This window comes from Chlorocebus sabaeus, chromosome 11 (genome assembly GCF_047675955.1).
Source record: "Chlorocebus sabaeus isolate Y175 chromosome 11, mChlSab1.0.hap1, whole genome shotgun sequence".
In the NCBI taxonomy this organism is placed as follows: Eukaryota; Metazoa; Chordata; class Mammalia; order Primates; family Cercopithecidae; genus Chlorocebus; species Chlorocebus sabaeus.
Window position 1 is genome coordinate 105,068,640 of NC_132914.1, and position 24,001 is coordinate 105,092,640.

The window sequence follows — 24,001 nt, forward strand, 5'->3', positions numbered from 1 at the left end:
AGTCTCATGGAATAGAAACTACTATTTTCATCCTTATTTTACAGATAGGGAAACTGAGGATCAAAGGGATTAAGCAGTATACTGGAGGTAAGCCAACAATTAAATTGAAGAGCCAGGGGTGTAGTCCTATTAATTTTGGCTCCAAAGTCAACAGAATTCTTTGTGAGGTCTAACGAAGCCTTTCAGAATATATTTGTCTTTTCCACAGGACTGTAGGCTTCCAGAGGGCAGACTTCATGGTGTATTCGTCCTTGTGTTTGTCTCAGGCCTTGCAAAGAGTTTTGTACACAGCAAGTGCTCAACAAATGGGTAACAAAATAAACTGAATACTGTCTTAAAGCTTTCTTGAAGGTGATTTGTAGTTTGTGTCTGAGTATTTACCCCCACTATGTCGAGTGCATATGGTGCTTTTCTAGTTCTCTGCAAGGAAAGATAACTTGGCTTGGTGGTGGAGACAGATGGGTGTCCAAAGTGAAACTCATCTTCTTCCTCCACCCACCTGCTCCTGCTCAAAGTTCCTATCTCTGTGAACTTAGCACAGTCAACCCACTGCTCATACAAGATACCAGGGATCTTTCCTCCCCTGGTCTTCTCTCTCCCTCTTTGTTGATAGCCACTCAACTGCCATGTGCTGGGGATCTCTCCTCCTAAATCTTTCCTCTTCAGCCATATCTCTTCATCCCTGTCCACCCCCAACTTAGTTTAGGCTGCCACCAACTCTGGCTTGCATCCCTTCTCACTTGTCTGCCTGCTTCTAGCCTGGGCCCCCATCCCCTCGTCTCATTCCATTCCCTACTGGGCAACCAGAACCATCTTTTTCAACCACAGACAGATCAGACCAGCCTCCTTCCTGCTTCAAACTCTGCATGGTTCTGTTTACCTAGAGCAGTGGCCTCCAAAATAAGGGACTCACCAACTGGGGGCAATGAAGAATGATCCCCTTGAGTATGAGAAGAAGGTACTGGAATTCCTTTTTCTGTTTATTTTCTACTTTATCCTTTAAAAATTATATTTCTGTACATGTTTTATATATTTCATTGTATTTCTGTGCTTAGTTTATGTTCAGTAGAGTCTGAGGCAGTGATTTGGATGCATGGGGCTTACTGCGAGAGTGAGCTCAGGAGAAACCTATGAGAGAATAAGAGAAGTAGGATGGAATCTCATGCCTGTAATCCCAGCACTTTGGGAGGCCAAGGGGCGTGGATCACTTGAGCTCAAAAGTTTGAGATGAGCCTGGGCAACATAGTGAGACCCTATCTCTGCAAAGAAATACAAAAATTAGCCAGGCGTGGTGGCGCATGCTTGTAGTCCCAGCTACTCCGGAGGCTGAGGTGGGAGGATCACTTGAGCTGGGAAAGCAGAGGTTGCAGTGAGTCAAGATCATTACAGTGCCACTGCACTCCAGCCTAGGCCACAGAACGAGACCCTGTCTCAAAAAAAAAAAAAGGGATAGAGGAAAATAGGTAAGCAAGGGTGTGGCCTCAGCTGGAGTTCTAGCTTCAGCCTGAAACCAGGGGGAGTTCTGGAGGGTAAATTACACTACAAGGAGTCAGAGTTGACTTTTTGCATACCTATGTCAGCCACCTGACCTTAGGGTGGTGAGGGGCATCAATTTCCAAGTGAGGCCATTCTCCTTGGCCAAAGGAATTTCATTGGATAGGAGGACGTCTGTGAGCCGTGAGCAGTAACACTCCTGCTATGTCCACAGGTATGAAGGACAGACGGGACCGATTTGTTAGTTTCATATGTTCTTTATTTGAGAAAAGATCTTCAAACTATTGGTGTAAATATTTGTTTTATACCATTACTTTATTTATCTTTTTTGGAATAGTAATACTGTGTATGTTGGATTTTATTGTTTCTCTTCCATATCTGTTATTTTTCTTTTATTCTTTTTCACTTCAGTTTCTTTTGTTTTTCTCAAATTTTTTCTGTGTCTCTTGTATTTTAATCATGTCAGTTTGACTCTGTTTACTTCTATTTTTACAGTACTTTTCATGTTCACACTGAACTTTGTGAGAACCCATTTCATCCCCCTCTGTTGCCTTCGAATTTCTTCCCTGAATGCTTTTTGCTCTGGGTTAGATCCCAGCTGAGGAGTCTACACCTTTGCTTAGCTTTCTTCCTCAACTCCATCCTGTTCCCTTATTCTCTCATAGGGTTTTCCTGAGTACATGCCCTCGATAAGCCCCATGTATCCAAATCCTTGCCTCAGTCTCCACTGAACTTGAAAACTAAGACAGTAACATGCAAAGAAATATAACTTTAGGCCGGGCGCGGTGGCTCAAGCCTGTAATCCCAGCACTTTGGGAGGCCGAGACGGGCGGATCACGAGGTCAGGAGATCGAGACCATCCTGGCTAACACGGTGAAACCCCGTCTCTACTAAAAAAATACAAAAAACTAGCCAGGCGAGGTGGCAGGCGCCTGTAGTCCCAGCTACTCAGGAGGCTGAGGCAGGAGAATGGTGGGAACCCGGGAGGCGGAGCTTGCAGTGAGCTGAGATCCGGCCACAGCACTCCAGCCTGGGTGACAGAGCAAGACTCCGTCTCAAAAAAAAAAAAAAAAAAAGAAATATAACTTTAAAAGGACAAAATAGAACTAGATATAGTCTCTTGTTTCTTAGAGGCAATGAGTTTTTTTGTTTTGTTTTGTTTTGTTTTTTTGAGACGGAGTCTTACTTTGTCACTCAGGCTGGAGTGCAGTGGCGCATCTTGGCTCAGTGCAAGCTCCGCCTCCTGGGTTCATGCCATTCTGCTGCCTCACCCTCCTGAGTAGCTGGGACTACAGGCACCCGCCACCACGCCCAGCTAATTTTTTGTATTTTTTTTTAGTAGAGATGGGGTTTGCCATGTTAGCCAGGATGGTCTCGATCTCCTGATCTCGTGATCCGCCTGCCTTGGCCTCCCAAAGTGCTGGGATTACAGGCATGAGCCACCATACCTGGTCAGCAGTGGTCTTATTAAGCATTTTAAACAATCATCGTGATGTAGTTTGCCTCAATTATTTTAACTTTTTATTATAGAAATATCTGTATATACACAAAAGTGGGCAGACTTGCAATGCTAAACACCCAGGTATGCATCATGCAGCTTGAACACGCAGTCTGTCTGTTCAGGCCAAGTCTAGAAGCTGGAGCTATGGCCTGGGAGGGTGGTGGAATCAGAGTGGACACCTTTGCAGTCTGTTAACAGCAGTGATGTTGAGAGATATTTGATAGGGGATTGATGTGTCATTCCTAGAACAAGGGCCCCAGAATGACCTTGTCTGTTTCGCATCCTGCTAAGTATTCAAAGCCCAGCCAAGGTCCAGCACAACATGAGCATCCAAACATTTGTTAAGAGAATAACCGTTCTCAGTCTCTTGTTCCTGGTCTATCATTATTACTATTTTTATCATTATTATTGACAAAATCACATATAGCACTTAGTGCATGCCAGGCACTATTCTCAGTGCTTGACATGTATTAATAATTTACCCTCAGAACAACCCCATGAAGTAGATATTATTATTGTCCCCAGGAAATGAAGGTACGGAGAGGCTAAGTCTCTTGTCGGAGGCCACTCAACTGGTAACAGAGCCAGGATTCTCACCCAGGCCTGCTGGCATCTGCAATCTTGCCTGAGAATGCCCTTGAGTTTCCTTGTCTGAGGGCAGCAGTCAGCAGAAGGAGGTTGGGCGGTCCCTGTGGATGGCGTCGGGATGCAGGCTGGAGGAGAAGGGCCAGGGGACTCAGAAGCAGGGCTAAAGAGGGGCTGAGGGGCAAGGAGGGTATGGCAAGGAGAAGGAAGGCCTAGCGGAGTGGTAAGGGTGGGATATTGAAGGAGACAGACTAGGTGTGAAGTCTAGCTGCCCTCTCATCGGCTGCGTGTCCTTTGTCAAGTGACCTCTTTCTTGGGAACTTCATTCTCTTGATTTATAAAACAGGCTTCACAATCTGACCTTGGGGTTACTGCTTTGTCACTGTCCTGCCTCTGATAGCCCTAGATGGCTCCTGTTGCTCACCCACCCATTCACTGAACAAATGAACCAGCACAGCCTTTGATAGTTGTTTAAATCTCTTGCTGTAGTATTACTTGGTGCTGGCTACTGCTTGAAATCTGCAGGTTTGATCAGGATCTAGTGGATATTTTGGTTTGAGAGAGGTTTTCTCAGGGATTCTGGGGGTGCAATGACATGTATTTTGGGGGCTCATCTCTCAGCATGTGGAAGGGACATAAGACTTGCTTCTCTTCAGCTGCCTCTGAGGTTGGCAGACGCTTTGGTTCACACTAGGCAGCAGAGTGTATTGGTTGACAGTGGCAGCTCTGGGTTCAATCAGACAGGTTCAAATTTCAGGCCACTTCCTACACACATGATCTTGGTCAGCTGATTTAACCTCCCACAGCCTCAGTTTCCTCATCTGCAAAGTGAAGATAAAGAAACATATTCCAGCCCTGTTTGAAGGATTAAATGAGGAAATACAGGTGAACACAGCTTGGACAGTTCCCAGCACATGGTGGTGCCTGGTAAATGCACACACACCGAATTCCTTTATGCATCAAGGAAGGGGTGATTGTGAATATTTTCAGATGTGTCCTTACCCACACCTGAGTAGATGCAGATCATTGCAGGGCTCTGCCCACAACTGAGGAACTGCCTTCTTATCATATAGAGTACGACTAAACACCTATAAAACAATTGCCGTATGCCAGGCACTCTTCCAGATACTTTATATTACTTAATTTAATCTTCACAAAAATCCCAGGAAGTAGATACTATATTACCCTATTTTTCAATAAAGAAACAGAGGATCAGAAATGTTAAGTGACTTTCCTGAAGTCACACAGCTAGTATGCGACACAGATGGGCTTTAAACCCAAAGCCAGTAAACTGAACCAAAATGCTATCCTGCCTCTCTAAAGCCAGTGAAACTCAGTGCGTGAGGGATACAGTAGCTTTCTGGCTGTCCCCTGTTCTTTTATCTTCTTCAGACAGCAGCTGTTCACCTACAGTCTCGGGGGAGGAAAGGGCCCATTAAGGGAGTGAGGACAGCATCATTTCTGAGCAGACTCTCCAAGTCTCAGATGATAAGCTACTGCACTTCTGGACTGAGTTGATACCTCTGGAGCAAGGCACAGAGAAAGTGAAATGGGCAGAGCTGGCGAGATGTGCAGAGCACATCTTGTGTCATCCACAGAGCTGGGAGTGCTTGGCTGGTTCAACTCAGAGAATAAAATTTCCCATTGCTTAGTTCTCAGTATATAAATATTTTTAAGTGAGCAGTATGAAAGAACAGCAGAAGGATTGTTGAATATGAGGGTGGAGGGTGGGTGAAGACAACCAGTGGAAAATGGGCAGGAGGCTGAAGGTGAGACCCATCAGGGTGGCTGTGGCGGAGAAGACAGGTGGGGTAAACTGGCCAGAGAAACAGCAGTCAGTCAAACTCTTGAGAGACCTGGTAACATGACTCAGAGGAAGAAACTGCGCTTGGAATTGGAAAGTTTTTAACTTGCCACTTCCTGGGTGGGTAATCATGGGTCAACGACTTCCTCTCTCTGACCTCAGTTTTCCTGTCTGTAGTGTGGTGAAGAGGGTGGCTTAATAATCTCTATGCTCCCTGACCTAACGCTCTTGTTTTCTGAGTGTCACCATATTTTGGGGCATGTTAAAGATGTGAGGAATGGCAAGAGTGGCTTCCCTCAAGCCCTCCAGGGATAGAACTGGTCATTCTGCATCTGTTAAAGCTTCATTTGGCACATGAGGCTGCGGAAATGCAGGCCCGAAATTGGCACTCTTGCCTGCCAGGAGCCCGAAGCTTTTGCAACCAAAGGGAGGAGCCTCATTAGATCTTGCCAGACAACAGTGTCCCTGGAATAAGTCGAGGGCCCCAAATTGCCCTGGAATCTTGAGCCTGGAGGAATGTGGACAATAGATAGGCTATGGGAGGAGCCCAGGACGCCTCAGGTAATGGGCATGCCATAGCACTCCACACGAGGTGCCATGGAAGGGCCCTAGTGCAGGGAGGGCAGCCTGATCTGAGGCCCCTGCGACAGCTGATAGGGTCAGACAAAGGCACCATGGAGAGCTCCTCAGGGAGCCATGGTCTACAGGGTGACTTGGCCAGAAGCTTTGCCCAAGCGGACCGTACCAGACTGAATGGTATCATACTGGGCCAATCAGGGTCTCTGTTTATAAACGTAAAAATTCTAGGTGAATAAAGAGAAAATGAATATCTCGGGTCAGGCTGTGACCTATGATGTTGACACCATGCTGTCAAGATGGAGGTTCACCAATGTTTTGGAAGCTCTGGGACCAACTGCAGTGTATGAGGCTGAATTTCATTTCCCGGAGAAAAAGAATATTTCAACACTCCCCAAGAGGCCTCGAAACACAGTGTATGGTTTTCTGACACCAGGGGAAGAAGCAGTATTTGTTTTCAGTTGCCTAGGTCAGAATGGGTTTTGCCAAAGAACAAGACCACGTTTTGAGTGAATTCTTGGAGTGTTTATCTGGCCCAAGAACAACAACAACAGCAACTTCTTCTTCTTCTCTTTCTTCTTCTTCTCCTCCTCCTCCTTCTTCTTCTTCTGACTAATCACTCTGTGATTGTCTTGACTGGGTGGAGGAGGCAGTGGTGTCAGACGGTGGCAGAGGAGGGAATAAGAAGAGGCACAGTGTGACCAAGAATTAAGATTTAGAGGAGAAAATTCTGAATGACTCCGTGCTCTGCCAAGGGCATTGCTGGGACGGCCTTGCTGCATGACTACAGAAAACACCCTATGTTCATTACACAATTCATCATTCACAAAGCAAGGCCAAACCTGCAGAATCTCATCTAGCACTCACAGCAATTCTGAGAGGTAGGTGGTATGATTCCCATTTCACAGATGCAGACACTGAGGCTTGGACAGTTTCTGCCTTGAACAAATGTGAATGAATGAGTCATGGGAGAGGTGTTGTCTGCCCACGGGTCCTACAATGAAAACCTTCACCAACTTCAAAGAATCTGAGGCCCAGAGAGGTTAAGTGATTTGTCTGTAGTCACACAGCTAGTAAATGGCAGAGATGGAGTTTAAACTGAAAACAGTCACCTCCAAAGCCTGTGCATTTAACTATTATGTTACATTGTGTTCTGGTTGATCCATCCATCCAGCCATCCATCCATCCATCCATCCATGCATCCATCTATTTTTAAATTCATTGAACACCTCACTGTGTGTGTCCAAAATGTGATTTTTCCTTGACTGCCAAGAGCTAGCTCTCTTCTATCATTCTCCTTCCATCCACCCATCCATCCATTTATCCATCCATCCTCACACTTACTGAGTTCTCTACCAGGTTGCAGGCACTGTGCTAGGCTTTGACGGTATAATGATAAGCATCACAGGCATGGCCTGCCCCGAAGGGTCAACAGTCTATAGGGGAAGACAACAAACAAGGCAACAAATGATCACAAGCCATGATAACCCACAAAGGAATGAATTTGAGGATAAGAATCTCTCTGATCCTCAAATTAGGGAACATTCATTTAAATGAAGAACAGGTAGGAGTTAGCAGAGCAACACAGTAGGAAGAGGGTTCCAGGTAGGGAAAGCATGTTCCCAGCCTTGAGGTGGGAAAGACCATGGAGGCCAGTGTGGCTGGAGCAGAGTGGCTATAGGAGAGAGTGTCCAGGGATGACATCAGAGAAATATGCAGGACCAGATGTGCAGGGCCTGGTGACTACAGTACGTGTGATAGAAAGCCAGGAAACGTTTTATCCAGGCAGGATGACATGAATGGACTTGAAGGCTACTGTACCACTCTCATCCCACCTGTACCTGGTTTCACTTGGGTGTTGGACACATTTCAATTGCCTTCGGGGATGGTGCTGGAAAAAAATATTAGCTGTCATTTATTAAGTGCTTACTGCATGTTTTATGTGTTTTTCCTGTATTATTACATTTATCCTTACAACATCCTATGGAGTAGGTACCAGTATTATTTCCTTTTACAGGGAGAAACTGAGGCTCAGAGAAGTTTAGACATGTGCTCAAGGTCAGCTTGAGGGGGATTAGAATAAAGGCTCATGTTTGTTTGACTTCCTTATGGGTATACATGAACTTGCATCCATGTCTCAGTCCCAAGCCACATGGCTAGAATCAAATCATTCAGAGAAGCCAGGGCTGGCATGAGAAGGAATGTATCTCAAGTAGCTGAAATTTGGCATTAGAGGAGACCAAGCTTATTCAGCTTGGAATCCAGCATTAGAACACCTTGACCCTGTGTTTTCTGGGTGCCTCATCACTCACTGGGAGTGTGAGAAGGGAACAATTGCACCAAGGGGAGTTGCTTCAGCTGTTGTTAGAAGGCCTGATGTTTCTGACCTCCTCCTACCTCTTCCTATGCCTCAACCCTTAGTGGTTCCTCCAGATGCTATGAAATCCACAATTCATCTCATCCTCGGCCAAAAACAGCAGCCAGAGTGGAAAGCCCCATGGGACCAGAGCGCCAACGATACGAAAGTGATCTGCTTTGTCATAGCAGGAGCTCTTGCTCTGTGCCTGGCTGGCCCTCGACGCAAATTACTCTGATCTGAGCAGCTGGGCCTGGTTCTGGGAGATCTGAATTCAGACAAATCTGGAATAGAGTGCAGTGAAAAAGGAGAGACTCAAAAGTCAGATATAGCTGGGACCCAACCTCACCTTGGCCAAGTACCAAACCTTCTAGCTGTGTGACCTTGGATAACTTAGATAATTTCTCTGAAGTTAAAGTCTTTACAACATCTAGATCAGTTTCCCAAAGCCAAAATCAGTACAGTGAGCTGTAAGCAGAATACTCATAACTAATAATAACTGAGCACTTGTTATATGCCCAGGACTGTGCCAAATGAGATGTGTATATATTTGAGTATATATGTAATGAGTGTGTATGCATATGCATATATATGTACATATTCTAATTTAATAATCTTGAAAACTCTATTCACTGCACATACTGTACTTATCTTATAGATGAGGAACTGAGGCTCAGAGAGGTTGAGTAATTCATCACAGTTTAGTAAGTGGCAAAGCCGAGATTTGAACCAGGGCAGCTTAACGCTTCATCACCCCCTTTCGTTGCCTTAAATATCCTCCCTTTTCTAAGTTATTAGCACTTCAAGTACAAACTCCAAAGCCTTCAGAGACCGCAAAGGCCTTATTTATAGGCATCTGGAAGTCATAATTAGAAAGTGGAAGTCATCTTTACTAAATTCCACATCGTAGTCAGTTGAGTGTGAAAACTACACAATTCCAATGGTTTGAATGTCTTCTTTATCCCAGTCGGTGCCTGCCCTAAATTAAAATCCCCTGAAGGTATTGCTCTCTTAATTATCTGTTTGCCTTGTTATGATTGTAAACATTTTCCTTGTTGTGGAGTGGGTCACACCAATTAAAGGCAGAGTCCATGTTGAGCATGAGGGCAGTGCGTCCAAGCCTGCTGGGAAGTGGAGTCTTCTCTTGCCTGCTGCGGTCCTTGCATTTCTGCTGGGAGGTCACAGAGACATAGAACCCTGGCCACTTCTCTCATACAGCAAGCAGCTACTGCATGTTATGGGCTATGTACAGAGGCTGGAAACATGGGTTTGGAGCCGCTGAGACCTGGGTGTGAGTTCTGGGATCTTCCTGTGCTTCAGTTTTCTTAGCAGTGACGTGGAATGGGACGGTATTTGCCTCATGGGTGGAGATGTGGCTTGAATGAAGAGATATGTGCACTTAGTATAGGGATGACGCTTAACAATGAAAGCTTTTCTACCCTCCTCCTTCCATCTGCTCCAGTTCACATTTCTTATGCTTTTTGACCAGCCAGCAACATTATAATGTTCTCCCTATCTGTAGGTATTTCCCCTTGTTAAGAGTCCAAGGAAAAAAGCCAGAAACTCACTTTGCCATCTCTTTTTCAGTCTTGTGACCCAACCCTACGACCCAATTCAGATGACCTGAATTTTTTTTTAAAAAGTCTTATTAAAGAATAACAGATATGCAGAAAATCACACAAAGCATTAATATATTGCTTGTTAAATATTTATAAAGTGATTATATATTGGTAACCAGTGTCTAAAACAAAAAAAGAGAACACTACCAGCTTCCCAGAAGACCTCGTTGAGCCCCTTTCCAGTCCTTATTCCATGTAAATATCTACTATCTCGACTTTTGAAGCATAGGCTAATTTTGCTAATTTTTTTTTTCCATTTTTTTCTAAAACAAAAACAAAATGGGATACATGTGTAGAATGTGCAGGTTTGTTACATAGGCATACGTGTGCCATATTGGTTTGCTACACCTAATGACCCATCCTCTAAGTTCCCTCCCCTCACTCCCCACCCACCAACAGGCCCCAGTGTGTGTTGTCCCCTCTCTGTGTCCATGTGTTCTCGTTGTCCAGCTCCCACTTATGAGTGAGAACATACAGTATTTGGTTTTCTGTTCCTGTGTTAGCTTGCTGAGGATGATGGCTTCCAGCTTCTTACATGTTCCTGCAAAGGACATGATCTCATTCCTTTTTATGGCTGCATAGTATTCCATGGTGTGTAAGTACCAATTTTCGAACTTTATATAGATGGGATTAAACAGCATGTGTTAGTATGTATCATTTTGCATCTGGCTTTTTCAATAACCGTTTTTGTTGTTGTTGGAATTTTTGTTTGTTTGTTTGTTTTTGAGACGAGGTCTCATTCTGTTGCCCAGGCTGGAGTACAATGGCGCAATCTTGGCTCACTGCAGCCTTGAGCTCCTGGGCTCAAGTGATCCTCACACCTCAGCCTCCTGAATAGCTTGGACTACAGGCATGTGCCACCATGCCCAGCTAATTTTTGTATTTTCTGTAGAGACAGTGTTTTGCCATGTTGCCCAGGCTAGTTTCAAACTCCTGGGCTCAAGTGATCCTCCTTTCTCAGCCTCCCAACTGCTGGGATTGTAAGTCTGAGCCACCACACTGGGCCTCACTCAACACTCTAAGATTTATCCATATTGTTGCATGTGGTTTATTCATCCTCATTGCAGTGTAGTACATATTCCACTGTGTGAATATACTTGTTTATTCTTCTATTCAACTGTTAATGGACATTTGGGTTATTTCTAGTTTTCAGCTAATACAAGTAGGGCTGGTATGAATGTTGTTATACATGTTTATTGGTGAACACATAAGCATTTCTTTGGGGCATATAATATATATGAATAGAATTGTTGAGTCATAGGTTATGTATGTGATGACTTTAGCAGATACTGTGAAACCATTTTATAAGTGTTTATAGCAATTTATACTGCCACCAATAATATATGAGAATTCCAATTGCTCCACCACTCGCTGTTAACTGTCTTTTTAACTTTAGCCTATTATGGTAGTGATAGGTATTGCATTGTGGTTTTAATTTGCATTTCCCTGATATCCAAAGACCTTCTCATGTATTTATTGGCCAGTTGGATACTGACTTTTATGAACTTCCTATTTATGTCTTTTGCCCATTTTTTCTCTTGGGTTGTTTGGCTCTTTCTTATTAATTTGTAGGAGTTATTTTTATACTTTAGATAAAAGTCCTTTTTGATTTTGCAAAACATTCATCTTCATTCTACTTGTTGTCTTTTCATCGCTAGTAGATTATAGCTTTTGATAAATATTAAGAGTTGTAGTTGCAGTTCAATGTGATATTTCCCCTTAGTTAGAACTTTTGTGATCTATTTAAGAAACATTTGCCAACGTCAAAGTCATGAGGATATTCTCGCATGTTTTCACCTAAAAGCTTTATTGTTTTACCTGTCATATTTATGCATGATCCATTTGGCATTGATCTTTGTGTATGCTGTGAGGTAGGGTTCAGGATGAATCTTTTCCTCATATGAATGTCCAATTAACTTAGCACCAGTATTTGAAAATAACACCCTCTCTCTTCTGCTTGCGGTGATACTTTTGTTATAAATCAGATGATTATGTATGTGTGAGTCTGCTTCTGGACTCTATATTTTGTTCCATTGGTCTCTATATCTAACCTTCAGGAAACTTTCACTTGGAAGAGAGATTTGTGAAGAAGGAGGTGACCCGAGGAACCCATTTTTTTGGTGATGATTGTGGGAGAAGCACAGAGAAATGTATTCAGCTTCTAGAGGTAGCTGTGGCACAGTCCTAAAGCCTTAGTAATTTGAGTTACAGTGTGTAGGGCCTCTGTGGCACTGACCATAGTGTCTCCTTGGAGCAGTCCATGGGTATAATGTGGGCATTGCCCTTGGCTGTGTAGGCTTTAACTTAGTTCTTGGTTCCTTCCATTAAGAATGAATACAAAAAATTTGAAACCTCTGTGCTTGCCTTCCCCTGAAACCAATTTGCCACTGCATGCTCCTTTCCCAGTAAGCTGTGAAATACAAGGTCTCCTTGTAATACTTTTATACACTGCTTGCTGCAGTTTAATATATGAGACAATGCATCATAGTCTGGAGGTTCAAAATTACCTCGAAGTAATTATTTCCTAGAGGGCTGGTAGTAAACATTCTGTCACATAGCTATAGATTGTTGCCTGTCGCCATCAATCAGCCCCCCAGGGAGATATTAGGGAGAATGATACAGGAGCGAACTGAGAACTGGTGAGTGTCTGACGTGGCTGCCAGGTCTCTGCAAAGGGAGACAGGCTTGGTGGTCTGTGGCAAACTGGCTTTGTCGGGGGCGGCTCCTTCAGCACTAAGGAGCTGGAGGTGTGGGTTTGGGCCCTGAGTGGCCTGTTTGTTCTAACTCAGCTTCAGGGTCATGGGATCCTTTATCCCTTGGCTCTCTGATATCTTCCCTAGTGATTTGGACCAAACCCATCACCTGTGTTTGCAAAGTAATAATGGTTGCCATTAATGAGCACTCACTCTGCCCCAAGAAATCTAATCTTTTTCATGCATCATCTCAATCTTCAAAGTAACCCAAGGATAGAGTTACAATATTAGCCCTATTTTAAATCTGAGGAGACAAAGGCTTGGAGATCTTGTCTAACTTGCAAGATCATGGCAAAGTCAGGATTTGAACCTGGGGTGTTCTGCTTCCAGAGGCCGGGTGCTGAGTCACTGCGTACTCACTCTCTTACACATCCAGCTCTGCGCTGGGCCCATTAGTCTGTGATCTCAGTAAATATTTAAGGATGCTGCTTTTGTCCTCATTGTGTAGATAAAGAAACCGAGGCTATCAGAAGTGTAGCAGCTGCTCATCAAGTTCAGTGAGTAGATGGCATTACTGAGATTCCACTCCAGGGCTCTCAGGCTATACATCTAAAACTTCCTTCTTGGGTAGGCAGATAAAACATCTCTGTCTGCAGAGGGAAGAATGCTTACAGGTTCATCTCATGGACCTAATGTCTTGGTGAACTTAGACCTATGTCCCCAAAAGGGGCAGATCGGGTTTTGGCAAACTGACATATAAACAACTTAAATGACCCTCTTAAAACACAAAATTATTAATAAAACTTAGGTATGGACATATATATTTATTTAGTAGGTGCATTCAAGTAAGGGGCCCTGAAACTTATACTTCATAAACGTCATGGTAAATCCACTCTAGTCTTCAGTCTTCTGTGGACTCCCACCTTGGAGCAAATCTCCAAAACTCAGAAGACTCTTCCTGCCTCTGTTGGACTTTTAGAAATCTGAGCACGGAAAGAAGCACAATGTGGATCATTTGGAAGTGTTCAGCATCTCAGTGTAATCTGTGGTCCCAAACCAGGACTGGAGTTGCAAGGGGTGAGGACTCTGATTGACTCTAAGCTAATGTCACTCAAAGTGTGGTCTCTGAGCTGTGGGTCTATGAGATGTTTGTTACCAGTCCAGGACAAGATCAGTTAGACACCAGAAACTGCCATTTGGGGACTTTTATAGCAATTCAGTAGTGCAGACAGTCCAAGTGTCCTGTTAAACAGGGTGTAGACAAGTTTGCATCTGACTTTTTAAAACACTGACGAGTTGCTTGTGGTGCCAGCTGGTACTAGTCATGCACAGTAGAACCATGTATCAGGCCATAATATATTGGGAGAAAACCAAAGCTGGTCCTTTACCATAGACAGTTTGAGAAGCACTGGTCTAAACCTTATTGGGGATGTCATTGTTTTGAATACACCCAGTCATCAATCAACATTTCATTTCACAAACAAGTAAACCTCAAACCAGACCACACCAAGGCAATGATAACAGCAACAACAAAACCCCAAATCTGACCCATTCATAATTTGTTTGTGGTCTGGTTTCGTTTTGATCTGGGTAATCTCATTGGCCTCCATTTTTGTGCAGGCTTAGAAGAAAGTAGTTCCAGTCTCTTTCAAAGTGTAGCCCAAGGACAACTGCCTTTATCCAAATTGCCTAAGAAGCTGTGTTAGTTCCTATTGTTTTGTAAGAAATCACCATGTACTTAGCTTAAAACAACACAAATTCATCTTGCCATTTCAACGGGGACAGAAGTCTGAGTCCTATGCTAAGGATCTCATCAGGCTAAGATCAACATATTGGCCAGAGATGGGGCTTGAGGTCCTTTTCCAAGCTTACTAGTAGGTAGCAGAACTCAGTTCCTTGAGGTTGTAGGACTGAGGTCCTCAATCCCTAGTGGCTGCCCACTGTTCTCGGCCATGTGGTCGCCTTCATAGTATGAAAGTTTGCTTAGCCGGGCGCGGTGGCTCAAGCCTGTAATCCCAGCACTTTGGGAGGCCGAGACGGGCGGATCACGAGGTCAGGAGATCGAGACCATCCTGGCTAACACGGTGAAACCCCGTCTGTACTAAAAAGTACAAAAAACTAGCCGGGCGAGGTGGCGGGCGCCTGTAGTCCCAGCTACTCGGGAGGCTGAGGCAGGAGAATGGCGTAAACCCGGGAGGCGGAGCTTGCGGTGAGCAGAGATCCGGCCACTGCACTCCAGCCTGGGTGACAGACCCAGATTCCGCCTCAAAAAAAAAAAAAAAAAAAAAAAGAAAGTTTGCTTCTTCAAGGTCAGCAAGAGTGTCTCTGTTACTTTGACCTCCCCAATGTCTTCCATCTCTGACTTCTACATCCTTTTCTAAAGGACTCAACTGATTAGGTCAGGCCTGCCAAGGATAATCTCCCCTTTGATTTGCTTGTTAACTGGTTAGGGGCCTTAATTACATCTACAAATCCCTTCACCTTGGCCACATAATGTAAGCTCATGAGAAGAGTGACAACCATCATATTGACAGATCTCAGCTACACTCAAGGTGAGGGAATTATACAGGGACAGAAAGGGGCAGCGATCTTGGGGGCCATTTCAGAATTCTGCCTATACAGAAGTTGATTTAAAAAGTAGGTTCTTGGTTCCAAACCCAAGAGAATTGATTTTGTAGGCATTGTGGGGCTCCAGAACGCACATTTTAGCAAACTTCCCAGCTACTCTGAGACTCTACGTTACACAAATCTGGGCTTGAGTGTCAGATTTGCCACTTATTAGCTGGGAGGCCTCTAGATAATCACTCCCTGTCTATGACATTCAGTTTCTTCACCTGCAAGGTGGAGTGGGCAAGCCCTACCTCGCAGGATTGTAGAGAGGATTAAACGTGATGCGGATTGGTGTGATGCGGATTGGTGTGATGTGGATTGGTGGATTTTTCATCCCGATTGTACATTAGAATCACTGGGAAGTTGCCGTGAGTCATCTCAGACCAACTTAGAATCTCTAGGATAGGGTCTAGGCATCAACATTTTTTAAAGCTCCCCAAATTATTATTATTATTATTATTTGAGACAGGGCCTCCTTCTGTCACCCAGGCTGGAGTGCAGTGGTACAATCACAGCTCACTGCAGCCTCGATCTCCTGGACTCAAGCAATCCTCTCGCCTCAGCCTCTTGAGTAGCTGAGACTGTAGCACAACCGCACCTGGTTAATTTCTTTTTAAGTTTTAGTACAAATAAGGTCTTACTATGTTGCCCAGGCTGGTCTCAAACTTCTAGGATCAAGCAGTCCTCCTGCCTCAGCCTCCCGCAATGCTAGGATTACAGGCATGCGCCACCACATATCCGGCCTCCCAAGTGATTCTGTTACGCAGTTGATATGTTGGTCAGCTACTGCTACAGTAATGTTATGAAATGAATAACTCTGAAATCTCAGTGGCTTACAATAACAAACATTTTTCTTACTCTTTTATCCACAGATGGGCTAGGGTTTGTTTAGTTGGGCTTTGCTCCAGGCAGTGTGTGTCCGCTCTGTTTCTCATCCTGAGACCAGGAGCTCTGTGGGACATGCCCTTATTATGGTGTTGATGGCAGGAGTGTTAGAGATTGGAAACATGTGCCACCTCTCAAAGCTCAGCTTACGACTGTCCTCTGATTACTTCCTCTTACATTACATTGGCCAAGGCAAGTCACATGACTAAATTCAACAACAGCAGGGCAAGGAAGTAGACTCTACCCACAATGGGAAACACTGCCAAGTCACGTGGCAAAGAACTCAGATGGATGAGTCTGTTGAGAGCCGATGTGGAGTTGGGAACAGTAACCCAATTTACTGCGGCTGATAACCATGGATGCTAGGAAAAGCACTTTGCAAGGTACCTGGCCAGTACCTGCTCAATAAACATCATGTACTCCCCTAGAGCATACACTCCCACAGCTTCCTCTGAGTCTCTTAGATGGGAGTGATTCTCCTTCTGTGACTGGTTCCAGGGATGAGGCGCTTTCCCTCACTGGCGTGAAGTCCATCTCCAAGAAGAGGGGAGCTCGCCATAATGCACCAAGTGCTTTGAGTTCCTGGGAAGAAAGATCCCTCTTGGAGGCTGCAAGAACTATGATTATCTACTTAAATATCCATTTTCCCATCCACCACTCACAAAGTGCTCTATTTATTTGCACACTCTCCGTAATATAGCAGCGGAGGGAGAATTCATTAAGGCAAATTGTGAGGATAGCTTTCAAAAAAAATTTCATTGCTCTGTTTTATGCAGTACATAGTTCCCTGTTTAATGAGAACTCGGCAACTCCATTTTCCTTAAGGGTTTAATAAAAGTATAATTTAAAAAATTAAGACAGACGGGGAAAGTGCCGAGAGAAGCTATTTTCCCCATTAACTTGCAGAGTAGACCTTCTTGATACTGCAAGATGGGTGGGGAGAAGAAAAACTCCAGGAGCTATCAAGAGTTCTTTAAAGTTACATAAAACTCCGGCCGGGGTTTATGTCGCCTAGGGATTCTTGCTGAACAGATAGGAATTAGATTTATTGGTTGAGTAATGGGGCTGTTACTAGCTGGCAGTTTAATTAATGCTGATATAGGAGCTTTGCTTTCTCTTAGAATTTGAACTACAGAGCACTGGAGGAGGAGACATTTACATTTCTAAAATTCTCTGAATATTCTTGATTACCTTTGGATGAAAGAACGAGGGATATTCTTGGGGTGGCAATGGCCAATGTCCAGGTGATTCTTAGCTCTCTGCATGTAGCATGTCAGGAGAAAATTGTTAACCACAATTTGGTTTCCTTCCATCCTGCTGCTGATACTGGCTTCTTGAAGCAGGGAAGAACCTGAGAGAGAGTCATTTTAATAATAATGTTATTAAAGAAGCTAAGACTTAGTATTGCTCACGTTTTTGAGTGCTTATTTTATTAATTTTCACTGGGAAGCTAGTGTTATCATCATCAGGAAACCAAGGCTCAGTAACACAGACAAAAAGTACAGAGCTGGGATTTGAACACTGTGTCCACATCTCAAATTCTGTGCTGCCCCATCCTATATGACAAATGGTCCAACCGAGGCTCAAAGAAGTGGGGTAAAATTCTCAAGGCTGAATAGCAAGTGAATGCAGAGTGGGAACTAGATTTTACCTAGCAGCTTTCCCTGGTACAGCTCTTAAATTTAATATGGGGATTCTGACTCACTGTGATGTTAGTCTGCGTGACTCTCATTGAGAAATATAAATATGCTCTCCTTCCTCATCTAGAACACATTAAGCAGAACTCACATTGATGGAGGGCTTACTATGTTGCAGGCACTCTGCTGAGTGCTTTATGTTCATTATTACATTTAAATCTCACATTAAAGGGTAAGAGGAAGGTATGTTACTACCTCCACCTTAGAGATGAGGAATTTGAGGCTCTGAGAGGTGAAATGACTTGCCCAAGGTCACAAATCAGGAAACGGACCAGACAAGATTCTGACCCAGATCTGTCTGACACTTCCCAGTCTTTGCACTGGCCCCCAAGAAAACATTGCTTGGGTTTTCCACTACTTCATTTTACCAGTGTTTCAGGCTGGCTTCATCCATGATCACTGGGAGCTGACTAATGCAATTCAGACTGGCACTTTTGGGAATTAGTTTCCGCAACTTCCCATGCAAATCCTTCTTCTCAAAAGATAAGAAGGGGTCTGCTTTCCTTCCCTGCATTCCCTTGTTGGCATGTGGTTTTATGGCCTCCTTGATGAGCTACGTTGTAAATCAGGAGGCTCTTGGACCTTGAAGAGATGAATGGGTCCTTGAGTATGGAGTAAGTGGGTCAGCAGTTTGGGAAACACACTCTTCTCTGTCTCTCTTGGGCTGCCATTTATTACATAATCCTTAAGAAAACCACATTCCTTTCCAACCAAGAAGATGTGTATGGTTTTCCTTTATGTTTGATTCAAAAGTAGTTAAAATTTTTTTCTTAACCATGTTGTTAAAGACATTTGGGTTGATGACTAAAGGTCAAGAAGTAGATAATATCCAGAGAATGGAGAGAATGATTCCTAAATTTATGTTCACATTATCAGGGTTCGTAACTGGCTCTAAGTATGTTAAGTTGCTTTTTACATTGACCAAATAAAGTTTTGATTTTGCAGGGTTGTTTGACTTTCCAATTTAGGACCAGCAGAAGTGACTTTTACACCGCACCGACCCCTACTCTCCATGTCCTCATCCATGCCAGACATCACTAATAGGTCATGGCACTATTGCCTGCTCAGACCAGCTGTGATATTAAAATCCTTCCCAGTAGAGGGCTTCAGGCAACCACTGCCACTGATCAAAATTGGATTATTGGTCAAGTTTGACTGGATGTTATTTTATGTCCTTTTTGAGTTTTCCTGCCAGACAGCCTCAGCTACAGGCCAAACTGGATTGAATTAAGATGCTAATCAAGGCATCATATGGGAAATTAAATGATGCTCCAATTCTTAAATGATTATACATGAAGGCTTAGAAAAGTGACTCATTGACAATCACATAGCCAATAAGCCAGAGAAGGTTAGTAGATTTGGGAGTCAGATAGACCCAGGTTCAGGTCCTGTCTATACGTGACTTCCTAATTTAGTGATGTTGGGAAAATCACTTCAACTCCCTGAGCCTCAGTTTTCTCATCTGTAAAATGGGAGTATAATCTACTGACCTTGTTGAGCTATGGTGAGAATTAAACAAGATAAGGCATATGAAATGCCTAGGGGAGGACACAGTAGACAGAAGAGTTACCTAATAAATATCAGCAGTTACTTTACCAGTATTCCTAAAAGTATCTTGTGAACAAAAAGCTTAATATACATTATTACAAGATCTGAAAACTTTGTGAAGTGGATACAACTATCCTCATTTACAGATCATGAAATGGAGACTCAGGGAAATAAGATGGCTTTCCCAGCATTATACAGAAAGTAAAATAGCAAAACAAGAATTCAAATCCCAGATCAGGCAAGGCACAAGTTTTTATCTGCTTAGCCTTATTTAGGTATCCTCATTTCCATGAAACTTACTCTGACCGTCCTTTATAAATTTCTTTCCTCTTTCTTTCTTTCTTTCTTTTCCTTTTCTCGCTCTCTCTCTCTCTCTCTTTTTTTTTTTTTTAGATAGAGTCTTGCTCTGTCACACAGGCTGGAGTGCAGTGGTGCAATTTTGGCTCACTGCAACCTCTGCCTCTTGGGTTGAAGCCATCCTGTCACCTCAGCCTCTCAAGTAGCTGGAAATACAGGTTCAAACCATTATGCCTAGCTAATCTTTGTATTTTTGGTAGAGACGGGGTTTCATGGTGTTGCCCGGGCTGGTCTCAAACTCTTGAGCTCAAGCAAACTGCCCGCCCCAAACTCCCAAAGTGCTGGAATTACAAGCATGGACCACCGTGCCTGGCCATCCTTTATAAATTTCAATACCTCTCTCTGCATGGCTATTTTCCCTTACTCTTCTTTATTTTTCTCTGCAAAGCACTTTTTAACTGTCCAACCTACTATCTTACTAAATAATTTACTTATTTATTACGCATGTATTTTACTCTCTGTCTGTCTCCTGCTTGATTATAAACCCCACAGGGTAGGGAATTTTATTTTGTTAACTGCTATATTTACTGCTCCTAGAACAGAGCCCAACACACAGTAATAAATATTTGTTGAATAAATTGATGAAGCATACCCGGCTCAAAAGCTTCCATTGTACCACACCATGTCCTAAATAATTTATAATCAGAACTATCATTAGTTGAATGCCTGCCATATTCTAGGCATCATGGAGGCATCAAAAATATATTGTTGCAAAGTTTGACCATAACCTTTCGTGGAAGAGATGATTTTCTAGGCTTTGCAGTTGAGGAAACCGACATTCAGCATGGTTATGTGATTTGGTTTCATCAGACAGCTATTAAACAGTGAGTGAGGAGCCAGGTTTAGGTCAGCTGGTCAGCAAGACCTGTTCTCCTTTCCTGGCTCACATACTATAGGAGACTTGCTTCACTCACAGGGAAAAGGAATGTGCCTCAACACCTGTAAGTGTATGTAAGTATGAATAAATTATATGCAGGTACCACTCTACTAAAGTAATATGGGTTGTACTAGTTTTCTAGGGTGGCAATGACAAGTGCCACAAACTGGGTGGTTTAAAAGCAGAAATCTAGGCCAGACACTGTGCCTCATGCCTGTAATACCAGCACTTTGGGAGGCTGAGGCAGGAGGGCTGTGTGAGCTCAGGAGTTTAAGACTAGCCTGGGCAACATAGGGAGACTTTGTCTACTACTAAATTAACAAAACAAAACCAGAAATTTATTGTCTCACAATTTTGGAGGTTAGAAATCCAAAATCAAGGTGTTAGCAGGGCTAGTTTCTTCCAAGGTCTGTGAGGGAAGGGTCTGCTCCGGGACCTTTTCCTTGACTTGCAGATAGCCATCTTCTCTCTATGTCTTGTCCCACTGTCTTCTCTGTAGGCCTGTTAGCCTTCAAGTTTTCTATTTTTTTTTAATAAAGACACTGGTCATATTGAATATGGGGCCCACTCTACACCAGTATAACCTCATCTTAATGAATTATATCTGCAATGACCCTATTTCTAAATAAGATCATATTCTAAGGTACTGGGAGTAAGGACTTTAACATATAAATTTTGGGGAAGGCATAATTCAACTCATAACACAGATTTTTATATATAAAATTATATATAGAATATATATATATAATTTTAAAATGATAAGATACATAGAAAGATTCTAGTATTTTTTTCCTGGTGAGTTAAAAAGTTAGCTTTATTGAGACATCATTCCCATACTACACAATTCACGTATTTAAAGTGTACATTTCAATGATTCTTAGTTTATTTACACAGTTGTGCTACCATTACAGGAATCAATTTTAGAACATTCTTATTATCCCATAAAGAAATCCCATGCTGTTAACAGTCACTCCCCAACTTCTTCCATCCCCTGGCAACCACTAATCTACTTTCTGTCTCTATAGATTTGCCTGTTCTGAACATTTTGTGTAAATGAGATCTTATAATATGCAGTCTTTTGTCTGTTTTCTTTCACTTAGCATAATATTTTCAAGGTTCATCCATATTATAGCATATATTGGTTCTTCATTCCTTTTGATGACTGAATAATATTCCATTGCATGGACATACCACATTTTATTTATCTGTTAATCAGTTAATAAGTATTTGGATTGTTCCCACTTTTTGATATTGAATGGTGCTGTTATGATTGTTTGTGCACAGATTTTTATGTGGACATATATTTTACTTCACTTGGTAAAATAACTGTAAGTGTAGTTGTTAAGTGATACAGTCATTCTACATTTAACCTTTGGAAGCAAAGTACCTTCCAGACTAGCTGCCCCATTTTACATTTCTACCAACAATGTAAAAGGTTTTAATATATCCGTGTCCTACCCAACACATATTATTATCTGCATTTTAAATTAAAGCCACCCTTGTGTGTGTAAATGTGTCCTAGTATGGTTTTAATTTGCATTTCCCTGATGACTAACATTGTTGAGCATAATTTCATTTGCTTATTTCATATCTTCTTTGGAGAAATGTCTATTCGGATTCTTTGCCCATTTTTAATTGGCTTATTTATCTTTTCATTATTGAATTCTAAGAGTTCTTTACATATTTTGGAAGTAAGTCCCTTATCAGATACAAGATTTGCAAATATTTTCTCCTATTCTGTGGTTTGTCTTTTCAGTTTCTTGATGACATTCTTTAAAGCAAAAATATTTTAATTTTGATAAAGTCCAATTAATTTACATTTTTTATAACTTCTGCTTTGGGTAATGTATTTAAGACATCAAATCTGAGGTTGTGAAGATTGTTTTCTTCTTCTAAGAATTGTATAGTTTTAGTCCTTACATCTAGATCTGTAAAACATTGTGAGTTAGCTTTTGTGTTTAGTATAGTGTAGGGGACCAATCTCATTCTTTTGTATGTGAACATCCATTTGTCTCAGCACTATCTGTAGAAAATATTATTGTTTTTCATTGAATGGCCTTGGCACTCATGTCAAAAATCAATCAGCCATTTTAAAGTATACAATACATTAACTATAGTCACCATTATGATGCAGGACAAATGAGCCCCAAAATTGGGGCTTAGCCCAGGAAGTTTTCTGGCTTTGCCCAAGCAAGAATTCAAGGGTGAGCTGGTGGTGTTGGATGGCAACTTTTAATAAAGCAGCAGTGCACAGCAGCAGCAGAGGGACTGCTCCTTGTGTAGGAGGGTTACCCCATAGGCAGTGTGCCCAGAGCAGCAGCTCAGAGGCAGGTCTGCAGTCACATTTACACCCATTTTAATTATATGCAAATTAACGGGTGGATTATGCAGAAATGTCTAGAAAAAGAGTGGTATCTTCCTGATTGTTGGGTTGTTGCCATGGACAGGGGTGATAACTTCCAGCTGCTGCCCTGGCAATGGTAAACTGACATGGCAATGGTGGGCATGTCTTATGGAGAGGTTTTTTTTGTTTTGTTTTGTTTTGTTTTTTCAGACAGGGTCTCATTCTGTTGCCCAGGCTGGAGTGCAATGGTGTGAACTCGGCTCACTTGAGCCTCCACTTTCCAGGTTCAAGCAATCCTCCCATCTCAGCCTCCTGAGTAGCTGGGACTACAGGTATGCACCACCACGCCTGGCTAATTTTTGTATTTTTTTGTAGAGATGGGTTTTTGCTATGTTGCCCTGGCTGGTCTCAAACTCCTGGGCTCAAGTAATCCGCCTGCCTTGCCCTCCCAAAGTGCTAGGATTACAGATGTGAGCCACCGTGCCCAGCCTGGAGAAGTACTTTCACTTCCCTGTTTCAGCCAGTCTTCAATCTGGTCCAGAGTCCAGACTCCACCTCCAGAGTCAGTTGGGTCCCGCCTCCTAACTCAATTATGTACAATAAATCTCTTGAACTTATTCCAATCAATTAGACCCTCAATAAACAATCACTTGGCCAAAATATAAGAGTTTATTTCTGGATTCTCAATTTTATTCCATTGATCTATATGTCTATCTTCTACTACTACCCTGTCTCAGTTTCTGTAGCTTTGTAGTAAGTTTTGATTGAAACTTGTGAGTCCTCCAATATTGTTCTTTTTTAAGATCATTCTCCCTATTCTGATTTCCTTGCATTTCCATATGAAATTTAGTATCAGCCTGCCAATTTCTGCAAGGAAAAAAAGCCAGCTGAGATTTTGATAGGTATTGCATTGAATCTGTAAATCAATTTGAGGATTATTGCCATCTTAAACATCATAAATCAACATGAGAGATCTTTCCATATATTTAGGTTCTCTTTAGTTTCTTTCAACAATAACTTACAGTTAATGAACTGTCTTTTGCATCCTGGGGTAG

At 42.7% G+C, this 24,001-nt stretch overlaps 1 long non-coding RNA gene across 2 annotated transcripts in view; it reads left to right on the forward strand.

Moving 5' to 3' along the window:
• Positions 1-521: 521 nt before the first annotated feature.
• LOC103239058 (uncharacterized) overlaps positions 522-24,001 on the forward strand; it is a 147,979-nt gene continuing 124,499 nt past the window's right edge. Inside the window, exon 1 of one of the 2 annotated variants that reach the window (XR_012094691.1) lies at positions 522-958. This is a non-coding gene — a long non-coding RNA (uncharacterized lncRNA). The remainder of the gene's footprint in view (positions 959-24,001) is intronic. The other variant, XR_499404.3, reaches the window with a different exon arrangement.